General features: G+C 41.7%; 1 protein-coding gene across 6 annotated transcripts in view; it reads right to left on the minus strand.

Moving 5' to 3' along the window:
• STAU1 (staufen double-stranded RNA binding protein 1) overlaps window positions 1-23,698 on the minus strand; it is an 89,975-nt gene that overhangs the window by 52,848 nt on the left and 13,429 nt on the right. For 3 of the 6 annotated variants that reach the window (XM_082858101.1, XM_082858099.1, XM_082858097.1), the window contains exon 1: window positions 8,074-8,237. The exons of 2 other annotated variants lie outside the window; for them this stretch is intronic. The gene's annotated coding sequence lies outside the window, so the exon portion shown is untranslated. Of the gene's footprint in view, window positions 1-8,073; window positions 8,238-23,698 lie in introns of those variants that run through there. One more of the 6 variants, XM_082858096.1, reaches the window with a different exon arrangement.

The following is a 23,698-nucleotide window of genomic DNA, read 5'->3' on the forward strand; positions in this document are numbered from 1 at the left end:
AAATTTTTAAAAAATGGCTGGGAAGCAAAGAGGGCAACAACCCTATACAGTTAATTAGAGGCTGAGTTAACTCATTTCCAGTAAAGCAGAATAATATAATTCTAAAGAAACTAAGTTTCAGACTTCCCTGGTGGCGCAATGGCTAAGAATCCGCCTGCCAATGCAGGGGACACAGGTTCGAGCTCTGGTCCGGGAAGATCCCACATGCCACGGAGCAACTAAGCGGGTGCACCACAACTACTGAGCCTGCACTCTAGAGCCCGTGAGCCACAACTACTGAGCCCGCAAGCCACAACTACTGAGCCCACATGCCTAGAGCCCACGCTCCACAAGAAGAGAAACCACCGCAATAAGCCCACGCACCGCAACAAAGAGTAGCCCCCGCTCACCGCAACTAGAGAAAGCTCGCGCACAGCAACAAAGACCCAACGCAGCCAAATAAATTAAATAAATAAATAAATAAATTTATATATTAAAAATAAAAAACTGCTTTTCTTGGCAACAACCTTGTCTACAGTTAATAAATCATTTTCAATAAACTTCATGAAGGATTATAGCAATAATTTAGGGGACAGCATCCTTCAACACAAAGGCTAATGAAACATCCTCATCCCCATTTACCTCTAAGGCCCACCCCCAACCTTTGAAACAGCTTAAAAGTTTTAGTTTAATTTGACTACAGTAATCTGTCACAACAAACAAAAGGAAACTGAAAATCTTCCAACTATTTCAAGGAAATCATGAACAGCATTCATTTGAAAGACTGAGTACTACCGAGCCAGACTTTTTTCCAAATTGGTCTGAAGTCCTAGTGAACAAAATTCATCCTAACTGTGGTGGGTGGGAGAACTGGGGAGAAAGCACTGGTGACACCCAGAATAAATTACTCTAAACAAAAAGCACCTGAGAATAATTAGAGACGTGTTGTGCTTCAGTGGAAAGAGCTCAGGACCCCACTCCAGTTACTTGGCCTCCCAGATGGGCCTCAGCACCTCAGCTATTACGACCCTTCCTTTGCAAAGACGTTGGGGAGTAACAGAAATACAACACAAAGCGTCCACTTCAACCTCTGGCACAAAGGAAGAGCTCGGTGAACAGCAGGTTTTATATTATTAGATAAATTCAATCTGACCTTTCAGATTCCTTTGCTCCATCAAATAACTCTCACCCTGTAATCCTAACCTGGCACACGGTAAAAGCTTAATAAATAGTAGCAAATATTATTATCCAGCAGATTCACTGATCCTGTCCTCAGTCACATATAAACATCTACAAATATAAACTTAATAGTTACACACCACTTGTAAAAAAAACATTTTAAATGGGAACAGAGGACATGCTGACTAAAATCAACCCACACTCACTGGGCAACCAATTTTAACGCTACTTCAAATATAGAGACAATCTGATGAGCAATCATTTTCATTTTGGGAAAAGACCCCAGGGCACTTAAATAGATTTTCTTAGACTTTGTAGTCCAGCAGACATTTCAAAAAGCCTCTAGGACAATTATGACCTCTCTATTATAATACAATTATCTGTTTTGCTTCCATTACTGTTATAAACTCACAAAGTCATCACATTTTTCCAAATTAGATTCCAGATTAAACAGAAGCAGATGGGATACAGATTTAATATTTAGAAGACTAATTCTTAATTGAAAGCAAACACATTCTTGGATAGATTTTTCTACTTTTGCTTTCAGTAAATTACTCTGAGGGACCCCCTGAATATATTCCTTTAACAAATAATTGAACATGTGTTATTCCAGAAAATATAATTAAGTCTGAAGAGAATTTGTTTCTACCTCCATTTATCTGGTGACATAAATCATTTAACATCAACCTTATTCACTACTATAGGAATGTAAATATTTTAAAAAGTAAATAAGCTATTTGCAGTAATTTCCTCATTTTACCATTTTATTAAAATAAATAATTCTCTTTGGTAAAGTTTTTTAGTTCAGAGCATTAAGCTGTCAGCAAAACATATCCAAGCCATCCATCTAGTGGCATTTGTTAAGATCAACATAGCTGCATATTTATAATCTTATTATCTCCTTATGTTAGAAGAAAGGATTTGATCAACATTATTCCAACTTCGTAATACGTGATTCGTAGGTAAGCACAGCTTGGTGCAAAAAGTTCTTTAAACAATTTCCTTTAAAAAGCAAAGAGTTCTGGGACTTCCCTGGTGGTCCAGTGGTTAAGACTCGGTGCTTCCACTGCAGGGGGCACAGGTTTGATCCCTAGTCAGGGAAGTTCCACATGCCTCAGGACACAGCATGAATGAATGAATGAATGAATGGATAAATAGATAAATATAGATAAATAAATAGGTAAATAAATAGATAAATAGATGAATAAATAGATATATAAATAGATAAGTAAATAAAGATAAATAAATAGATAAATAAATAAATATATAGATACATAAATAAACGAATAAATAAAATTTAAAAAATAAAACAAACAGCAAAGAGTTCTGTAATCAAAGTAAAATTGGAAACAAAAGTCAACAAAGCTCCTGGCTTTTAAAGATCTAGGAATACCTTGTAGAACTGTCTCACTTTAAAATTAACTGTGGGGCTTCCCTGGTGGCGCAGTGGTTGAGAGTCCGCCTGCCGATGCAGGGGACGCGGGTTCGTGCCCCGGTCCGGGAAGATCCCACATGCCGCGGAGCGGCTGTGCCCGTGAGTCATGGCCGCTGAGCCTGCGCGTCCGGAGCCTGTTGCTCCGCAACGGGAGAGGCCACAAGAGTGAGAGGCCCGCGAACCGCAAAAAAAAAAAAAAAAAAAATCAACTGTGATGCAGGCTTCCCTAGTGACACAGTGGTTAAGAATCCGCCTGCCAATGCAGGGGACACAGGTTCGAGCCCTGGTCCGAGAAGATCCCACATGCTGCGGAGCAACTAAGCCCATGCGCCATGGCTGCTGGGCCTGCGCTCTAGGGCCCGTGAGCCACAACTACTGAAGCACACGTGCCTGGAGCCTGTGCTCCGCGACAAGAGAAGCCACTGCAATGAGAAGGCCGCGCACAGCAACGAAGACCCAATGCAGCCCAAAATTAATTAATTTTTTAAAAAAAGGATGTTAAAAAAAGTTATAAAAAATAAATAAAATTAACTGTGGTAGATATGCATGCTGTGTGCTAATGTTATAATGTACTTGGAAATGTATCGAAAAATAGAATGGATTAATGAATTAAAAGAGATGGAACAGACATGTAATAAAGTAAATACAGTAAAATAATGGCAGAAAGTAGGTGGTAAACATAGAAGTGTACACTGAAATTCTTTAAACTTTCTTATGTGTGTGAAATTTTTCATAACAAAATGTTGGGGGAAAATAACCATAGCAAATAACATGTCTTCTCATGGTTCAACCTCTAACCTACAAATTATATTTTTGGAATGGCATAAATAAAACCTGGTCAAAATCAAGCATTTAAGGAAAAGCTCATGCAGAAAATTACACCAGAAGCATTTTAACCACAAAGGTCTCTGTCACAAGAAGTTAATTTAAAACAATCTGTTATAGGTCTAGTGTGAAACAAAAATCTGTCATAAAATTCTCTAAACATTTTTTTGAGGTTAATTTGTGCTTTTATTTGCCAGTATAACTTAACTACAGTGGCCTGCAAACTTTTTTGACCTAAAAAATACATTTTACATGACAATCCAACAAACACACACATATATAATATACATACATATATATGTAAGTGAAAAAAAAGTTCTCTAAACATTTTTGAAGGCCACAAAATCCTATTCTGAGAGAAATAAAGCAACTCCAAAAGCTCTCATCTGAGGGGGTAGAATTTATATTTCCCCAAATTGAGCAAATGTTTGTCACTAAGTATGACATCAAATATGATCCAGTTTGGAGGTTCATAAACAAGGCTCCTAGAATTTTGATTTATGACATTCTACAGAAAGATACATTTTTCATGAAAGTTCCATCTTTATGCTGGTGAATTTCACTCTTTCTTACTCCATGTAGTAAAAAGGCATCAGAGAAAACTGTCCCACAAGCTGAGACCCACTCTGTGCCGCCTTACATTGTCACTGTCGTATTGGGGAGAAGCTGTGGATGAAGCAGCACAGTGCAGCCCCATGTTTAATGATTACACCCAGAACGTTAATGGGTTAGACTTCAAGAACTGGGGGCGGGGGGGGAGTTCCATGCCTCATGCTCATTTCTAAACTTAAGATAATCTGTATATAAATAGGCTTTCTGGCTGAATCTTAGAGCACTTTAGTCTGAACAAACTGTATTAACGGTAACAATTCCAAATACTTAAAAGTTTTACTGAAAGCCTACTGGGAAGCACTGAGCATTTTTTAAAATAAAGTACATATTGTGTCCTTTCTTAGATGCCAAATTGGTTGGGGTTTTTTTTTCCCCCTAATGTTAAGAGGTATGCATATCCCTCCTCATCTCCCAAGTTGTAATAACTAAAACATAAGTTAACTGTAACTGATCAAGCTCAAAAGTAAACCTACACAAATGAAATAATGACATTACAGGTCTACGAGTTGAAAACTGTTCATGACCAGAAATTTCAAAAGTAACAATGACAAACATAATATTCCTGTCAACTTCCATTCTAGGAGAGATCTCTTTTTAGATGAGAAAGAAAAATATGATCATTTATGCTGTGAATTCATTCATATTTATAAAATTGGTTTGTAAATACAGCAGATTGGGGGGGCGGTCTTTAGAAAATAATTCTACAACACTTTTGAAATCAAATATCTTTTGCTTGGGCTTCCCTGGTGGCACAGTGGTTGAGAGTCCGCCTGCTGATGCAGGGGACACGGGTTCGTGCCCCGGTCCAGGAAGATCCCACGTGCCGCGGAGCGGCTGGGCCCGTGAGCCATGGCCACTGAGCCTGCGCGTCCGGAGCCTGTGCTCCACAACAGGAGAGGCCACAACAGTGAGAGGCCCGCGTACCGCTTAAAAAAAAAAAAAAAAAAATCTTTTGCTTAATTCTTAACCTTAGGTGACAGCAGTATATTTACACAACTACTGTAAAGAAACTTTACAAGTTTCATTATGAACTATTAACTGTATTTTAACACAAAGTTATTCTCCATCAAAAGTGGTTTCATTTTATAGGTAAAGGTAAACTGGAACAATCTCTTTGCCAAATATCTCAGTTCTCAAGTTAAAATTGATGACATTTTGCTAGAATTAAACTTTAGGTAATAATCATCTCCACAGACCAATGACTTCATCATTTAAAAATATCTTAGCTTTCCATGCAGTAGAATACACAAGACAAAAATAATGAAATAGATCTGTGCTGAAATGGGAAGCTGCCCATGATATAGGAAATTAAAAAGTTCCAGGAAATTAAAAAAAAAAAAAGGTGGTTTCATAGGTAGGCCTCCACCAAAACAGGATTAGGTTTATCTGTATTTCTGATTGCTCCTCAATTATAGTCATTAATAGCTCAAAAACTGTTGCTCTTGTACACAAAGAAGCAAGGCAGCATCCTGGATATGACTTTGAGGGGGATGAGGATATTTTTTTCTGCTGTAATCATGCATAAACAGAGATAAGAAGCCCCACAAAGGAAACAAAATGAGAACTATGATTCCACTAAAAGTAATTTTGCGACAGATTATGAGCCTGGGGCAACCTGGTAAAATTATATGATATTCAGGATTTATGTCAAAATAACCCAGTTTGGGGGAGGGAGTACTACATGAAACAAGATTGACCTTGGCTATGCGTTAATAATTATCAAATCTGAGTAACCAGTTTGGGGGGGTTCTCTATACTATTCGACTTTTGTATGTTTTCCATGAGAGAAAGTTGTTCAAAATTAGATTATTGACTGAAATGTTAAAACATCATTTCCCTAACACTACTGTTTTTGATATGGCAGAAGACATGCTTTGTACTGCTTCTACAGCTGTTTGCTTAGGTGTTTTTAAGAGTCATCCAAACGAACACTTTAAACTATTTCTTGATGGTAACACTGTGTCAGAAAATTCCAGGAAAATGTCAAAAACAGGGAGGCCACTTTGCATCCTGTGTGTTACTGAGAGATGAGTGTAAATCAAAAGAGTTTAAATTCAGTAAGGAAATTTACTACCTAAAACAATGCTATGACACAGGAGGATCAGTCAGTAGAGCAAACACACACTCCTTCCTCTTTTGTAAATTTGAACCTCCTTAAATTGAATTTCTTTAATGAAGGGTACACCTATACAACTAAGAACAGAATTAAAACAAACTCAGGGTCTTCCCTGGTAGCGCAGTGGTTAAGAATCCACCTGTCAATGCAGGAGACATGGGTTCGAGCCCTGGTCCAGGAAGATCCCACATGCTGCGGAGCAACTAAGCCCGTGTGCCACAACTACTGAGCCTGCGCTCTAGAGCCCACGAGCCACAACTACTGAACCCGCGTGCCACAACTACTAAAGCCCGTGCTCCGCAACAAGAGAAGCCACCGCAATGAGAAGCCTGCACACCTCAACAAAGAATAGCCCCCGGTAGCCGCAACTAGAGAAAGCCTGCACGCAGCAACGAAGACCCAACACAGCAAAAAACAAATAAATTAAATAAATAAATTTTAAAAAATAAAATTAAAAACAAAAAAACTCAGTATCTTTAAAAAAAGCTAATGTTTTAAAAATCCCACCTGTCACCAGGATGACTGAAACTACCCCCTCTACAATCCCACTGTATTTTTAGTTTTTACTTCAAGCTGCAATGTAATCTACTGAATACATTTGGTAAGCACACTGATTCCTGAAAGTCCAAAATCAACCAAAAATCTGGTCTAACTCTTTTTCCACCACTCTCTAAACAATTAAAGCTACAAGCAGGAAGAGTGACCTTAAAAACGTCCCCACAGCAAGAGAACAGAGGCAGAACAGACTGAAGCACACATCTTCGCCCGAACAGAAGAAAACTTCCACATAAGCAATACTGCGACACGGAGGTGGGGCAAGGGCTTAAAAGGAAAGTCGGCCAACGGGGACGGAGGGAATAAAAGCAAAGCTGCCGTGAGAAAAAGTCAAAAGTTAGAAATGCAGCGGCAAAAAAAAGACAACTTTTCCAGCTCCGTACACCCTCCCTCCAGAGCCTGACACACAGCAAGTGCTCCAGAAAGGTTTGCTAAACTCAAGGAAACTTTCCCAGAAATGGAAAGACAACAAGAAGCGGATGATGGCAGGAAAATGGACAGGTTGCTCATACGGAGGGAGCTGGTGAAAATCCTGCAGTTGACTCAGCGGAGGACGTGGAAATAGCAACACTATCTTTTACAGACTGCCTACTTACAGTGTCCCAATTAAACGTACGCCCCTTTCAGCTGTTAACAACCCAAAACAATGCCCCGGCGCTGGCGGTGGGCAAGACGCTGAACGTTTCGGCCCCTAAAGATAACCCAAACGGCTAGGTAGGTCAACTTTGGTCCACTCTACCCATTAAGTTATACCTTAATATCATGCTAATAAATTATGCAGACGGTTTATTGGGACACGCTGTGCGTCTGGCACTCTTGATAAGCGCTTTATACGCCCCATTTCACTGAACCTTAACAGCCTTCAGAGGCAGGGACGGCATTAGCCCCTTTTTCTAACCAAAACACAAAGACTTCAAGTGACTTGCCGAAGGGGACTGCGCTGGGATTTGCACCCGCGCTGGACACCTGGGCCGTGTGCGTAACTATAACGCTACAGGCCCGGCTGGGGAGATTTAGGTGCTCCGGCCCGCAGGGACTTGAAGCGGGGATCCCCCGCCCCGCCCCCGCCCCGGGAATAACTTCGGCATCGCAGCGCAATCAGAGGAATGAGGAAAGGCGGCGTGGCACCTGTTTCTGGGCCCAGCAAGGGGTGGAGGAGCTAGGGACGCCCAAGGTCCAGGCCGCGGGGCGCCCCGAGGCGGGGGGCACGGGAGAACCCGCCTCCTCCGGGAAGGCCCCGCGGGCGGGAGAGAAGCCCGGGGAAAAAGGCCGAGCGCGCGGGCCCGCCGAGGCCTAAACCCCGCCCGCCACCCACCTCCCAGCGGCCACGGCGCCCGCGCGGGCCCCGCCAGGCCTGGCCCTGCCGCCTCACCTGGCTGCTGCCCCGAACTCGTCTCCCGGCCGGCAGTCCTGGGCGGCGGCGGAGGTGACGGCGAGGAGGGGAAGGAGGAAGGAAGAGGAGGAAGGGACGGCGGGAGGGAAGAGGCGGAGTGGCCGCGGAGGAGGCGGGCGCCGCCGGGCCGGGGGTTAGAGGGAGGGGGAGCAGAGCCAGACGCGGCCGCTACCGGCACAAACACTGAACAGCCGCTCGGGCGCCCGCAGCCCGGCAGGAAGTGACGGGGGAGGGGCCTGCGCCCGCCCCCGGCCCCCGCCCGCCTCCATGCCCAGCCCCACCCGCGGCCCGGACCACAAGTCCCGGCGGGCCCTGCGGCGGCGCCTGCGCTCGCAAAGGCACGCCGGGAGCCGGGCTAACCCTCGTTGGTCCCGCCTGAGCCTCCTAGGCCAGCCTTTTGGGCCCCGAGGCCTGCTGGGAGTTGTAGTTCTACTGGGAGTTGCAGTTCTATTGGGAGTTGCAGGCTGCCCGCTAGACGCGGACGCTGGGGCTTCCTTCTTTTCTCCTTCCGCTTCGTTCTTCCCTTTTTCCCTTTCCCTATTCCTCTTCTCCGGCCTTTATTACTCCTTTCTCTCCTTCCCTCAATTGCTCCTTTCGTAAGTATTTATTAAACGCCCACTACTTGCAAAGCACTGCTTGCAGAGCTGAGAATATAGTGGTGATCAAACAGACAAAAATCCCTGCCCTCATGGAACTTAGGTTCTAGTGAGGATGAAACACAATAAAGTCAGTAACTTTTATAGTGAGTTAAAAGGCAAGAAGTGCCAGATTGCTATTTCTTTCACCCAGTTCTAGATAAACTAAGTAGTTTTTTGTAGCCCTCTTATATGACAGGTTGAGGTTTGGGCGTGGGGAATGTTGACCCTCTAGAACCACACTCAGCAAAGAATTATACACGCGTTGTGGTAGGTTCAGGGAACAGTGAGTGAAGGGACTGCAGATGTCCAGGCAAGCTCTCTCTTGCTCACTCTAGGACTGCTTCCCCACTATTTAAAAATAGTTTCTCTATCTCTCAATATCTCTCAATTTAACTCCTGCTCAATCTTCCTTGCCAAGGCTATATAGTTTAATTTGCATAAGTTCATGATATGAAATGTGTGGCTGACGGGGCCACTCCAAACAGTGCTTTGGGACCTTGCCCCAGCCTTGGAGGACTCCCTTCTCTGGACCAGGCAGGCCTCCTTACTTCGCTCCTTATAAAATACATTGAGACTGAATTTCAGGACACCAAAAGCAGTCAAAGGAATTTCACTGTCCATTGAGTGCCGGTCTAAGACAGTACTAAGCAACATTCAGATATTGTCCAGCCCTCTGCTAAAGGTGAATTTTCTTTCTATCTTCCAAGCAATCTGGATCCCATAGGTCGCTTGGGTAAAGGAGCAGACACAGAGGGGTTTCCCTAAACCCAAAGCTGAGGTCTCTGCACAATCAGACAATCTCTTCAAAGGTTTAAAGGTAGAAGGGGGTGTTCTGACCCATTTTACTATCACCCTTGGGCACCCAAGTGATGGGCCTATGACTTCTAGTCTCAACTTTCTTCCCTCCTTCCATATATTGAGGGGAGATCTCTCTTTTCCTTCTCTAAGCCAGTCTTTGGATTTTATCCTATGACTTGGGCCTCAACACAGCTGGGCCTTAGTTTTCCTCTTAGTTAAACGGGAAAAACAATTTCCTGTTTTATCCAGGGGTCATGAGAATTAGTAGAGTTCGATGACACCCTGTCTCAACTTCCCCATCTAAAGAGTGATAGGACGCTCCCTAGTGAAGTCCTCAGTGTGCTGCTCTGAGCAACCAAGGCTACTACACGCTCTTGGTTTTTTTGTTTTTTGTTTTCGGCTGCTCCTCGCAGCATGCAGGATCATAGTTCACCGACCAGGGATTGAACCTGTGTCCCCTGCAGTGGAAGCATGGAGTCCTCACCACTGGACCTCCAGGGAATTCCCTACCTGCTCTTGTTAGTGACTGATCACCCGTCATCCTAGGGAATCACTTGTTCTCAGAGCACTGCCTTCCCCTCCCTCTCCCATTCCCTGGTAACCGCTGATCTTTGAACTGTGTCCTGCAGTTTTGCCTTTCCCAGAATGTCATATAGTTGGAATCATGCAGATTGGCTTGTTTCACTTAGTAATATGCATTGCATGTATGTGGCCTTCATGTCTTTTCTTTTCTCTTCTTTTACTTTTTTTTTTGGCTGCAACGCACAGTTTGTGGGATCTCAGTTCATCAACCAGGGATTGAACCCAGGCCATGGCAGTGAGAGCGCCAAGTCCTAACCACTGGACTGCCAGGGAACTCCTGCCTTCATGCCTTCTCATGGCTTCATAGCTCATTTCTTTTTCTGTTTTTTTAACAGGCACATTAACTAACAAGAAGTATAATCTTTAGATAAAAATCAACTTCTCACAGGGTTTTTATGAGCTTTGCATGTTCCATTCCTTATTACAAACACATATATAATTTATCTTCTGGCAAGGAACACACAGGATTTAGTGTAACTTAATGGTCACAATATCTTACTTCCATCTGCTTCCTAAAGAAAAATAAATAATTCCTAAAAAATAATTATTATTTTATTATTAAGCAAGAGTCAAGAAGCATTCTGGCCCTTGGAATAGATTTTGACTGACAGTCTCTAGGTACAAATAGAGAAAAACAAATCCAAGTGACCCACTCCTGAACCACAGCCAGCCCACGGCTAACCTATGCCTCAGTTAAATACAATTTCTTGGTTACACAAAGTAAGAGTTCAGCGTTCTCAGAAAACAAGGAGTATTAAATCTTCAGGTGGTGGTTGTTTTTCTTTTCTCTCCTTTTCTTTCTTCTGGGTTTTTAGTTTTAATTAGTTGCTATCACTTTAACATACACATAATAATCTGGGTTTGTGTCATCTCCTTAAAAATGAGGCAGGGACTTCCCTGGTGATGCAGTGGTTAAGAACCCGCCTGCTAATGCAGGAGACACAGGTTCCAGCCCTGGTCCGGGAAGATCCCACATGCCGTCGAGCAACTAAGCACGTGAGCCACAACTACTGAGCCCGCATGCCACAACTACTGAAGCCCACGTGTCTAGAGCCCATGCTCCAAAACAAGAGAAGCCACTGCAATGAGAAGCCCTTGCGCCGCAACTAGAGAAAGCCCGCACGCAGCAACGAAGACCCAACGCAGCCAAAAAAAATAAAATAAAATAAAATTTTAAAAAATGAGGCAGATTAGGCTGCACAGAGCCTGCTGAGTGGCAGCTGTGCCCTAAAGATGGGTACTTATATTTTACCACAGTCCCCACCCTGCCCGCATCTCTCATTTATGTTACTTTCCTGTACCTGTTGATATTTGAGTTTGCAATGCCTGGCTTACTGTGTAACTGCATGGACTGCATGCTGGTCTATGGAGCTGAAGACCTGTCAGAAAGACAGTGAAAGAATCTCCAAATACAACTGTGATAAGTATAGGAAGTAAAGGTACCTGGTGTTATGAGGGCATTATGAAACCCTGGTTTCAGGGTTTAAGGATGGAGCATCCAGAAGCACTGTAGCTTTAGCAAAGGTCTGAAGAGACACGTTGGTGGTAACTAGGCAAAAGCAGTGCAAGTGTTCCAAGTAGGAGGGAAAGCATGTGCAAAACCCTGTGGTAGGACACGTGGCCCAGGTCCCAGTTACTATACTACAAAACAAGCTGCTCCAAAATTTAGTAGTTTGGAAGAACAGCAATAATTGTATTATCTCTAGTAGATCTGTGGGTCTGGAATTTGGAAAGAGCTTGGCTAGGTTCTTGTAACTTGGGGGTCTCTACTGTGGAGTGGACCACTGGGGGACAGAGTGCCTGGGTGCTAGCTGGGCCTCTCTCTCTTCCGGAAGCCTTAGGGCCTATCCATGTGGTCTCTGAATGGGCTACTTTGAGCTTCCTCACAGTATGGCAGCCTCAGGGCTGTCAAATTGTTTACATGGCAGCTGAAGGCTTCAAGAGTGTGTATCCCATACAGCAAGGCAGAGGTGCACTACCTCATGTGACCTAGCCTTGGACGTAACATAGAGCCACATCATAACAGACATACAGAACAATGGAAAGAAGTAAACCTCCATATTTACAATCAATGATCTTTGACAAAAGTACCAGGCATATGCCATGAGGAAAGGATCCTCTCTGCAGTAAATTAGTGGGAAACTGAATATTCACAAGCATAAGGAAGAAATTAGAGTCGTATCTCACACTACCACTGCAGTTAATTGGCTACAAGCAAAACACAAGCCAGTCCAGATCAGGGTAGGAGAATTAGACTCTGCCTCCTGATGGGGAAGTGGAAATGGAGTTTAGAGGAAATTCAGGACTGGAGACACAATGTATGAGTGAGTAGCATTTGGGAGGTAATTGAAGCCTTGTGTGTGGATGTTAATGGATGTTAACACCTGACCATTATCTCTGCTCCAATCTCATAGCCCCTTAGCAGAACTTTGCACCCTTATAATTATTCAATTATTTGCTGAGTTTGCTCTGTTTGGCTAGAACTATGTGATCAACTTTCATGAGGGCAGGGACTCAGGCTGTCTTGGTCACCATGGTGTCCCTGACCCTCAATGCAGGTCTGGTACACATAAATTTCCATCAGCTGCTGAAGAACCACAGCCTCTTTCTCTGTTGGAGGCTCTAAAAAACAAGGAACACCTGTAGGATTGATTGGCCCATGTCAAGGTCACCTATAGTATGTGTTGCAAGGGGAAACAGGTTGAGAACTACTTGCTAGTCTAGGTAATTCTCGGGATTATTTAAGATAGTGTTATCTCCTAGGGCTATTTCAGAAATCTTAGGCATACAACAGAAGATATAATGGAAGCCTCCATTTCCAAAGAAATCTTTTAAAATTCCTAGGAATAAACTTACAAAAAAGATTCACAATCTATGTGAAGAAAAAATTTGATTCCGCAGAAGGACACAGAAAAACTGGAACAAACAGAAATATAAGCTATGTTCTTGGCTAGAAAGACTCCATATCACTAAGATATCAGACAGTTGATGAGATTTAATCTAGACATTTAATGACAGCCCAAGAAAAACACAAATAGGATTTTGTTTTGGAACTAGATGAGCCATGTCTAAAATTCTTCTGGAAAAATTAACAAGAAAACATTTCTGAAAACGCCTGACCATGTAGTGAACATATTATAAAGCCTTATAATTACAACTATTAGGTACTAGTACCTAATTAGTTCCACAAATCAGTGGAAGAGAAGAAAAATTCCCAGATAGACTCAAATACATGTAGACATTTAATATTCAACAAAGGTGGTATTTCAAATTGGCTAAGATAAGATGGATTTCATTCATTCATTTCAAATTGGCTAAGATAAGATGGATTTCATTCAGTTTGGGACAACTATGCAGCCTCTGCAAGTGAAAAGCAGAGTTACATCCATACTTTATATCTTATACCTGGAAAAATGCCGAAAGGATCAAAGATTTAACTGGAAAGAAGGAAACCATAAAAGTACCAGGAAAATCCCTGGGAGAATTCTTTTACAACCCTGAAGTGGAGAATATCCTTTTTTTTTTTTTTTTTTTGAGAATACCCTTTTAACTATAACACAAAATTCAGGAGCCTTAGGAAAAAAGATCAATGAAAATACAAAAAATAATCATGTGAAGTAAAAAGATAAATGACAAACTGGAAAAAGAATTGCACCTCAATTATGGAAAAGGCAAATTTCATAACACATTAAAAGGACCTAAGAAATGGGGGGAGGGTAATTAGATGAAGGTAGTCAATATGCATAAACTTCCAGCTAATTATAAGGAACTACTAGGGATGTAATATACAACATGATAAAGATGATTAATGCTGCTGCACTTTATAAATAAAAGTTGTTAAGGGCTTCCCTGGAGGCGCAATGGTTAAGAACCTGCCTGCCAACGCAGGGGACATGGGTTCAAGCCCTGGTCCGGGAAGATCCCACATGCCTTGGAGCAACTATGCCCGTGTGCCACAACTACTGAGCCTGCGCTCTAGAGCCCGCGTGCCACAACTACTGAAGTCCGCGCGCTTAGAGTCCGTGCTCCACAAGAGAAGCCACTGCAATGAGAAGCTCTCGCGCCGCAACTAGAGAAAGCCCGCGCGCAGCAACAAAGCTCCAACACAGCCAAAAATAAATAAATAAACGTATTTAAAAAAAAAGAAGAAGAAGATCAAATTAAACCCAAAGCAAGCAGAAGGAAAGAAATGATAAAGGTAAAAGCAGATATCAATAAAATTGATAAATCTTTAGCCATACTGATCAAGAAAAAACAGCCAGAAGTTTTGTGGTAGGTGCAGAACACATATATGTTTATTAATGAAGAGACCACCTCTGGATTCCAGAGGTCTGGAATGAGACATTAAAAAAGTGATAACAGGGGACTTCCCTGGTGGTCCAGTGGTTAAGACTCCATGCTTCCAATGCAAGGGGGCATGGGTTCGATCCCTGCTTGGGGAGCTAAGATCCCACATGCCGCATGGTGTGACCAAAAAAAAAAGTGATAACAGTATTTACCTCTGGAGACAAGGACTGAGTAGCTAGGGATGAGGTGGAAAAAATACTGAAAATACCTTTTAGTATTCTTTTGAATGTGCATATATAATCACCTATTAAAAGTAAATAAAATGCTTTTTTTTTTAAAGAAAACATCTTCCTTTGGGGGCTGGTAATTCTAAAAAGCATATTCATTCATTCATTTAACATTTAATATTTCTTATTTCCATGCATTTTTATACTTACACTGCAAATGAAGACTTCTTAAAACAATATTGTTTTGTATATTTTAAAACTTTATATAAATGGCATACTAATATTTGAATTCTTCTATGACTTGCTTTTTTCCCTCAACATTACATCTTTGGGTGGTTCATCTATATGTGTATGCGTAGCTCTAGCTTGTTCATTTTCATTGCTATAGAGTATGCCATCAAATGAGTAGACCATCTTGTACTTACCCAGGCTTCTATTGATGGACATTTAGGTTAGTGCCATTTCTTGTTATTATAAATAATACTACTGTCAACATTTTTGTGTATCTCCTCACGCACTTGGTAGATTTTACATTTCCAGTATTTGTAATTGGCTGTTTCACAAAACATCCAATGGGGTATCCTTATCTAAGGGCTATCTTACCTGTTGATTTTTACAGATCTATGAACTGTAAATATAACATAACTTTATTCCAATGCACATAGCCTTTGAGAAAAGTGGGGAATTAGGATCACTCATTGACTTATTTATTCAATAGATTCTTACATACTTACTGAGCATTAACTATGTGCCAGACACCGAGAATACTAAAATGAACAAGAAGGGGATTTCCCTGGCGGTCCAGTGGTTAAGACTCCGCGCTTCCACTGCAAGGGGCACCGGTTCGATCTCTGGTCGGGGAACTAAGATCCCGCATGCTCCGCGGCGCAGCCAAAAAGTTTTAAAAAATAACAAACAAATAAATAAATAAATATATAAAACGAACAAGACAGGCCCCTGTCCTCGTGGAGGTTACATGAAGAACATATCTCTGTTTTTCTCTCTTGGTCTTTTTCTCTCACCCATTGTCCTAAAAAATCTTGATAGGGTTTCATCATTGGGATGTTAAGGGCTCCAGGATAAGTGAGGTGAGAATTAGTGATCATGGGTTAGTTATAGATCGACAAGGTAGCCCCTCTTGGCTTAGCTGACCTGGTTATTTCTCACATTTAATACTAAGTAACCCAGTGGGAAAAACAAATCCCTCACGATATAATTTTTAAATATTGATCTCGTAGGAGAATCCACTGCTTATCTCAAGGTTATCTGGAAATAGGAGGGTGTATTTTCATATTATACTAGAAGCAGAAAGCTAAAGGGGTCATTTTCCCTGTAACATTAGAAAGATTTTGGTCACGCAAAATAACTTTTGGCTTCATGCAAATCATTTGTCGTTAAGAGAGTAAGTGCTAGGGAGATCAGCTCGGTGCTTTGTGTCCACCTAGAGGGGTGGGATAGGGAGGGTGGGTGGCAGACACAAGAGGGAGGAGATATGGGGATATATGTATAGCTGATTCACTTTGTTATACAGCAGAAACTAACACACCATTATAAAGCAATTATACTCCAATAAAGATGTTAAAAAAAAGAAGAGTACAAGTGCTCTTGTTATATTGAAATATTACCTAGTCTCTAGATAATTTCTACGTTTTATTACAGTTTTTTAAATTAAATTGCTTAATCAAAGTAATGTGTTCATAGTTTAAAGAGTCAAATAGCTTTAAGAAGCTTATCATGAAACAACATCCCCACACACTCACTTTGAACACTTTCAGCTCTCTGGTATCTCCCTTCATGTTTCTAAACGACATGCTTGAACAGATAATCCTTGATTCTTCCATTTAGACTTCTTCTGTTGCTTGCTTACTATGGTATATGAGAATTTTGTTCTCTTAGTCCTGTTCCCACTCACTCCAACACACAAATTTCCCCTTCTCCTATCCTTCCAATATGTTTGTACCACAATTCTTGATTCAATCAATATTTACATTATTAAGATTGTACAAGTAGTATTCACCACTGAGTATGTAGAGTAGTATGGTTAAATTTCATTTCTTACATAAATTTCCTTGCCTGAAGTTATTAATTGCCTTGGTTTTTCATTTTCTTGTGTAACAGGATGTAATAGAGAACTATTTCTATCTCAGTTTCAAGTGATGCTTCCCCATTCCAAAGTAAGTCCAGCCAGGTGGGACTTGTAAAAGTGGTGATTAAAAACTGGTTATAGCAGCTTTATTTATAATTGCCAAAGCATGTGAGCAATCAAGATGTCCTCCAGCAGGTGAATGGATAAATTGTGGTACATTCAGACAACAGAATATTATTCCACACTAATAAGAAATGAGCTATCAGTCCATGAAAAGACATGAAGGAAACTTAAATGCATATTACTAAGTGAAAAAAGCCAATCTTAAAAGGCTACATACTGTGTGATTCCAACTCTATGACATTCTGGAAAAGGCAAAACTATGGAGATGGTTAGAAGAGGATCAATGGTTGCCAGGGGTTTGCGGGAGAGGGAGGGATGAATAGGCAGAGCACAGAGGATTTTTAAGGCAGTGAAACTGTTCTACGTGACACTATAATGGTGGATACATGTCATTATATATTTTTCCAAACCTACAGAATATAAAACACCAAGAGTGAACCCTAGTAAACTATGGACTTTGGGTGTTAATAATGTGTCTGTGTAGGTTCATGATTGTAACAAATGTACCACTCTGGCGGGGGATGCTGACATTGGAGGAGGCTGTGCATCTGTGGGGTCAGAGGATGTACAGAAAACCTCTGTACCTTCTGCTCAATTCTGCTGTGAACCTAAAACTGCTTTAAAAAATGAAGTAAATTAAATCTACTAAAATAAAAACACAAAAACTGATTTTGTTATCTTTGGTCCCTTACCCATTCAAGAGCATAAAAGGGCTAAGTTTGAAATTTCCAGAGACTATAAAGAAAATGTTTGGAGAGAGAGCTGCTGATGAGATGACAGTAAGTTTGCCCAATTTATGGGAAGGGGAAGAGAACGATGCTTTTTCTTCGAGCCTAAAGAAAGACACTTCCATCAGACCTCTTGAAGAGCTTGAAGTGTCTCTGGAAGCTCAGGTGACACAGTAAGTGGTGTCTGACTCACACCTGAGAGGTATAAATGAAAGGCACTGTGGCTGGTTAGCTGCTTTGATAGTGGCAGAGGGAAGGGGTGGTGGTGTTCAAGGGTGCAGGACAGTGTCCTGAGGACCAGATTGGGCTGTGCTGGGGAAACACCAGCTCGCATCTTGTCTAAGAGGTTTCCCCCATGGTGTGAGGTGACCCCGTCAAAAGAGACTGCATGCCTGGGGGCTAAAGGTGGAATTGTAAGCAGTCATCAAATCAAGGGATCTTCAGGTTGACAGAGGCCTGACCCATCCAGAGGAGTGCAGAGTGGGGGCTGAGAGGTGGAGGAGTATCTCTGAGCATCACAGATGCCAAAAGTTCCCTGAGAGAGGTAGAGTCCATTGGAAACACCTGCCAAGGTCAGAGAGCGCCCACCCCACCTCCACAGAGGCTGACTCCTGAGTGGAGGAGGGTGGTGGAAGGCCTGGGTGGGGAAACAGAGAAGCCCCCCAGGCCTCTTCTTCTCACCTCAGGTGACCAGTCCAAAGTGGCAGAAGGGGAGATGGTTTAATTTTAAATAAATTTGGAATTTTTGACTCATTAGAGTGAATCAAATGAAATTGTTAATATTCAACCATCTATGCTCACAAAAATGGCAATTTCATGTGATTCAGCTTAATGCGTAAGAGTGGACATTTTAATTACTGAACTGAGACTGTTTGGGGGTTTTAAGTGATGGAGAGAGTTTTATTACCTGAGAGTGAGATTTGCCCTAGACTTCATCCAAGAGTATGAGGGAAGAACTGGCTTCCCAGAGACAATTTGACATGCAAAGAATAAACTTTACATCCAAGAATAAACTTCTTTTCTGCCTACACCCCATAGGCCCCATCTGTTCAACAAATTGGCTACACTTCATTTTCTATGTGTTTATCACCAGTCGACCCACAAAGTCTCTGACAGGAATAGAAATCTCTCAACAAATTCAAACACATCAGAAATAGGTAACCTATTTCTTTCCTTCCTTCCTTTCATCCTTCCTTCCTTCTTTCTTCTCTTTCTCTCTCTCTTTCTTTCTTTCTTCATTTTTTGTCTTGGAGACATTACCCCATACCTCTCTGTTCTCCTGCTCTGATTGGGACTGATTCCTCTCTAGACCTGCTGGAAGCTGCAGCGCTAGCCCTTCCTTTTGCCTTTTTCCTGGGCTGGAACTCCTGTTTCCTGGGTTCCACAAGTTCCTTTTTCATGGCTTTCTCCCTCATGCTCCATTCTCTTTCTGAGAAAGAGAAAATTTTGAGAGATTACATATTTGGAAATATCATCATTCTATCCTCTCAGTTCATGGGTAATTTGGCTGGGTATAGAATTCTAGGTTAGAGATCATTGTCCTTCAGAACACAGAGGTTTTCTATCTCATACTGGCAGAGGGAATGGGGGGTTGGAAATCTGTTCCTTAGAACTTTACACTTAGATGGGAAACCAAATTTTCTCTTATTTCTTCCCTGTATTTCTCTCTCTGTCTCTCTTTCTTTTCCTCCCCCTCCTCTCCCCCTCCTTCTCTTTCTTCTTCTTGATGGTGGTGGGGAAAAATTCTACATCACTGGGTTTTCAAACTCTAGAGCTGTCAAAAAGCACACAACTGTTTTCCTAACATAGACTTGTATTTATTTTTACTTACTTATTTACTTATTTATTTATTTATTTTTATTTGGCTGTGCAGGCTCTTAGTTGCAGCACACGGGATCTTCGTTGTGGCACGTGGGATCTTTGTTGCAGCATGCATGATCTTTAGTTGTGGCATGTGGGATCTAGTTCTCTGACCAGGGATCGAACCCAGGCCTCCTGCATTGGGAGTGCTGAGTCTTGGCCACTGGACCACAAGGGAAGTCCATAGACTTGTATTTATATAGCAGAAAATAAATTTGGTACTTACACTTTGCGCTGTGTTTGAATTACTGCTGTAGTGAGAACATACAAACAATCATGTACTGCTTTTTTCAGTTAAAAATTTTGCTTGGGCTTCCCTGGTGGCACAGTGGTTGAGAGTCTGCCTGCCGATGCAGGGGACACGGGTTTGTGCCCCGGTCCGGGAAAATCCCACATGCCGCGGAGCGGCTGGGCCCGTGAGCCATGGCCGCTGAGCCTGCGCGTCCGGAGCCTGTGCTCCGCAACGGGAGAGGCCACAACAGTGAGAGGCCCGCGTACCGCAAAAAAAAAAAAAAAAAATTTGCTTCTACCTTGATAAGTGACTTTTCTATCATTCCTAATACTACAACTCTTCCCCTTAATTTTTTTTAAATTGAGGTGAAGTTCATATAACATACAATTAACCATCTTACAGCGAACAATTCAGTGGCATTTAGTACATTCACAACGTGGAGCAACCACCATCTCTAACTAGTTCCAAAACATTTTCACCACTCCTAAAGGAAACCTTGTAGCCATTAAGCAGCTACTCCCCATTCTCCCCTCCCCCAAATCTCTGGCAACCCCCAATCTGCATTCTGTTTCTATGGATTTACCGATTCTGGATATTTCATATAAATGGAATCATAAAATTTGTGACCTTTAATGCCTGACATCTTCCACTTAGCGTAAAGTTTTGAAGGCTCATCTACCTTATAGCATGTATAGGTAGACCTTCATTCCTTTTTACAGCCAAATTTCCGTTGTACGGATATAACACAATTTGTTTATTCATTCATCTGTTTGTGGATGTTTGGGTTGTTTTCACCTTTGGCTACTGTGAATAATTCTGTTATGAATATTTGTGGACAAGGATTTTTTTTTGAGTACCTGTTTTCAGTTCTTTTGGGTATATACGTGGGAGTGGAATTGCTAAGTCACACGGTAATTCTATGTTTAGTTTTCAAGGAACTGCCAAGCTGTTTTCCACAGCAGCTGAACCACTTTTACATTCCCACCTGCAATGTACAAGTGTTGTAATTTCTCTACATCTTCGCCAATGATTGTTATTTTCCTTTTTTTAAATTATGGCCATCCTAGTGGGTGTGAAGTGGCATCTCATTATGGTTTTGATTTGCATTTCCCTAATGTCTAATGATGTTGAGCATCTTTTCATGGGCTTCTTGGCCATTTGTATATCGTCTTTGGAAAAAAGTCTATTCAAGTTCTTTCCCCATTTTTTAAGTGGGTCATTTGTCTTTTTGTTTTGAAGAGTTCTTTATATGTTCTAGATATTTCTCTTAATTTCTAACGCTACCTGAATTTTCACTGTTGTAATATCTGTTAATATTTGAGTGTTCCACACAATGTGGAAGAGACCATTCATTGCCTAGTGATATTCATTTTCTCATTTTTTTGCAATAGAACCCTAACTTCATTTTTGAAAGAACTATGTGCCCAGGAAAAAAAAATGCTATATTTTCTGGGCCCTCTGCTTCGAGGCTTAGCCACACTGTTAAGTTGAATATATCTATTAGACATCTGAATGGAGATATGGGATAGATAGCTGAAAATTCAAGAATGGAGTCCAGGAGAGACGTAATTCAGCTATAGCCCAGTTGTCCCTTCCCCACTGCCTTTATCCATCACATTTTGGTACTTGGCTCATATAACTCCCCTCCACTCACCATCCTAGTGACCTCGACATTCACACACACATACGATCAAAGACTCTGGTCATTGAGTTATAGGACCTTCTCATTTCCAGCGACCTCCTCCCTCCCACCTCAGTCACTCATCCTATGGCCATACACTGGGTCTTGACATAAAAAATAAACATATCCAAAACATCATTCTACATTCTGGCCACAACCCTTCCAGCTTTCATATTCAATGACCACTAAGACTGTTCTTCTAGCTCATCAGGACTCTAGTCTATTTACCTATCTAGCTTCTCCCCTTCCAACAGTTTTCTTCATTCTTCGTGCCCTTCCATATTTAGCAAGATTTCATGGTCCATCATTTCAAGAACACTCTTTCCAACACCCTAAACTCTCGTGACCATTTGTATTTTGCTGTACTTGCCTGTCAAAACCCATCTATCTGCTTTGCCAATGTCTATACTGAAAAACTCATTCATCTTCCCCAAACAAAACAAAACCCTATCTACATTTGAACCAATCTTTTTCCAGTTGCCATAGGAGTGGTTGGTGTCTCTCCTATCCAAACCAACCCTTATCTCCTCCTCTCCTTCATATAAACCTCACACTTTCAATGATTCCTTTTCTCTTCTGGATATCTAAGCATTAGCTCTCAACTAGATTCTTCCAATCTTTATTTAAGCATTCTCAAGTCTCTCTTAAAGGACAAAAACATAACAAACAAACAAAAAATGCCTTAGTCCCATTTGCTCTCCAGCTCTATCCCATTTTCTTCTTTCCCTTCCCAGCCAAACTTCTTGAAAGCTTTGCCAATACTTTATTAAAAGAGGTCACTAAGTCCAATGGACTTTTCAGATCTGTTGCTCAGTCTTTCACAGGCATTGGACGTGGTCCATCACTCCCTTCTAGAAATAATCTTCTCCCTGGGCTTCTGGACCTGACTCTTCTAGTTTTCATCCTATTTCTCTGATCACTCCTATTCTTTTCTTTTTTAAAAAATATTTCTTTATCTGGCTGCGTCGGGTCTTAGTTACGGCACGCAGGATCTTTGTTGCAGCATGCGGGATACTCGTTGCAGCGTGAGGGACCCTTTGTTGTGGCGTGCGGGCTTACTTGCCCCGCGGCATGTGGGATCTTAGCTCCCTGACCAGAGATCGAACCTGCATCCCCTGCATTGGAAATGCAGAGTCTTAACCACTGGACTGTTAGGGAAGTCCCCTTTTCTGTCTTTTTAAGGTCTCAAAATGAGATAGATGAAAGTGTTTTGCAAACCTGAACACTGTAATTAGCAGAAATCGTTAATAGATTTTTGTTACTCATATAAAGAGAGGAATGAATATGGAGCAAAGTTGGAAGGTGGACTGGAAAATGAAAGTGATGGTTTTGTTGAAATGGTAGATTACAGGTGTCATCTTCTCTCTTTCTCTAATTTCCTTTATACCGTAACAGTGTTTTGTACGATATATATTTTATTTGGGTATAATTAACACGCATTAATAGTATTTTAACAACATATATAAATCAAGCATATTTTTTAGAAAATAATCAATTCATAGTACATTCTAAGAATGTAGATGTTAGCAATAGCATGGTAAAGTTGGTGGAAATGAGAACGAGGCTCTTCTTCAAGGAAAAAGTTTATTTACTCACAGGTCCGCCAGAGAAGGGATCACTCTATACCATGCAGGACCACAGGGGAAGCACCCGGGGTTGGTCAGGTGGCAGAAGACAGGAGAGAGGGGAAAGCCTGGGCCAGAGCCTTTATTGGAATAGGGCTAAACCGTTTAGGTTTGGTTAGTTTGAATAATCCCAGTGGGCTCTGGGCTATAGGGGTGGTCTCTAGTTGCCTGGTACCTAGCCTTGGGATGATGTAGGGCAAGGGAAATATTGGCTTGATGAGTGAGTTAGATAAGGAGGTGATTAGAGCTATAGACTTGAGATTGGTTGGTTTGTATATGAAAGACGTGCTCTGAGCTGAGTCCTCTGCTATCGCTAAGGATTGAGTAGCCCTGGGAGGAGCAGCCTCTTCCCTACCAGCAAGCTTTTTAAGATGTCAAAACATCAGAAAATTTAAAACATGATTAATACTACACCTTCCAGGGAACTGCATTACTCATTCAGATGCTGACCTGATACATCAGATATGAGAAGGAAGGATAATGCTTAGATAGACAATGCATGAAGCAAGCATGTTACTCACAGCTGCAGCTGTTGCAGGCCTAGGTTAAAGACCATGGACAGTATTACTTACATTAAATGTCCTCCATACTTAAAAGAATAACATTACCCAAGGCAAACAAAGTGTACCAGTGAAGCAAAAGCTTTTGGAGGGTGTGGGCAGGAACTGAGCCGCTGAAAGGGTGGAGCTGGCTTGACAAGTTTTTGTGTATAAGCCCTAGGAGAATGCAAGAGGAAG

Source organism: Leucopleurus acutus, assembly GCF_964270905.1.
Source record: "Leucopleurus acutus genome assembly, chromosome: 16".
Classification (NCBI taxonomy): domain Eukaryota; kingdom Metazoa; phylum Chordata; class Mammalia; order Artiodactyla; family Delphinidae; genus Leucopleurus; species Leucopleurus acutus.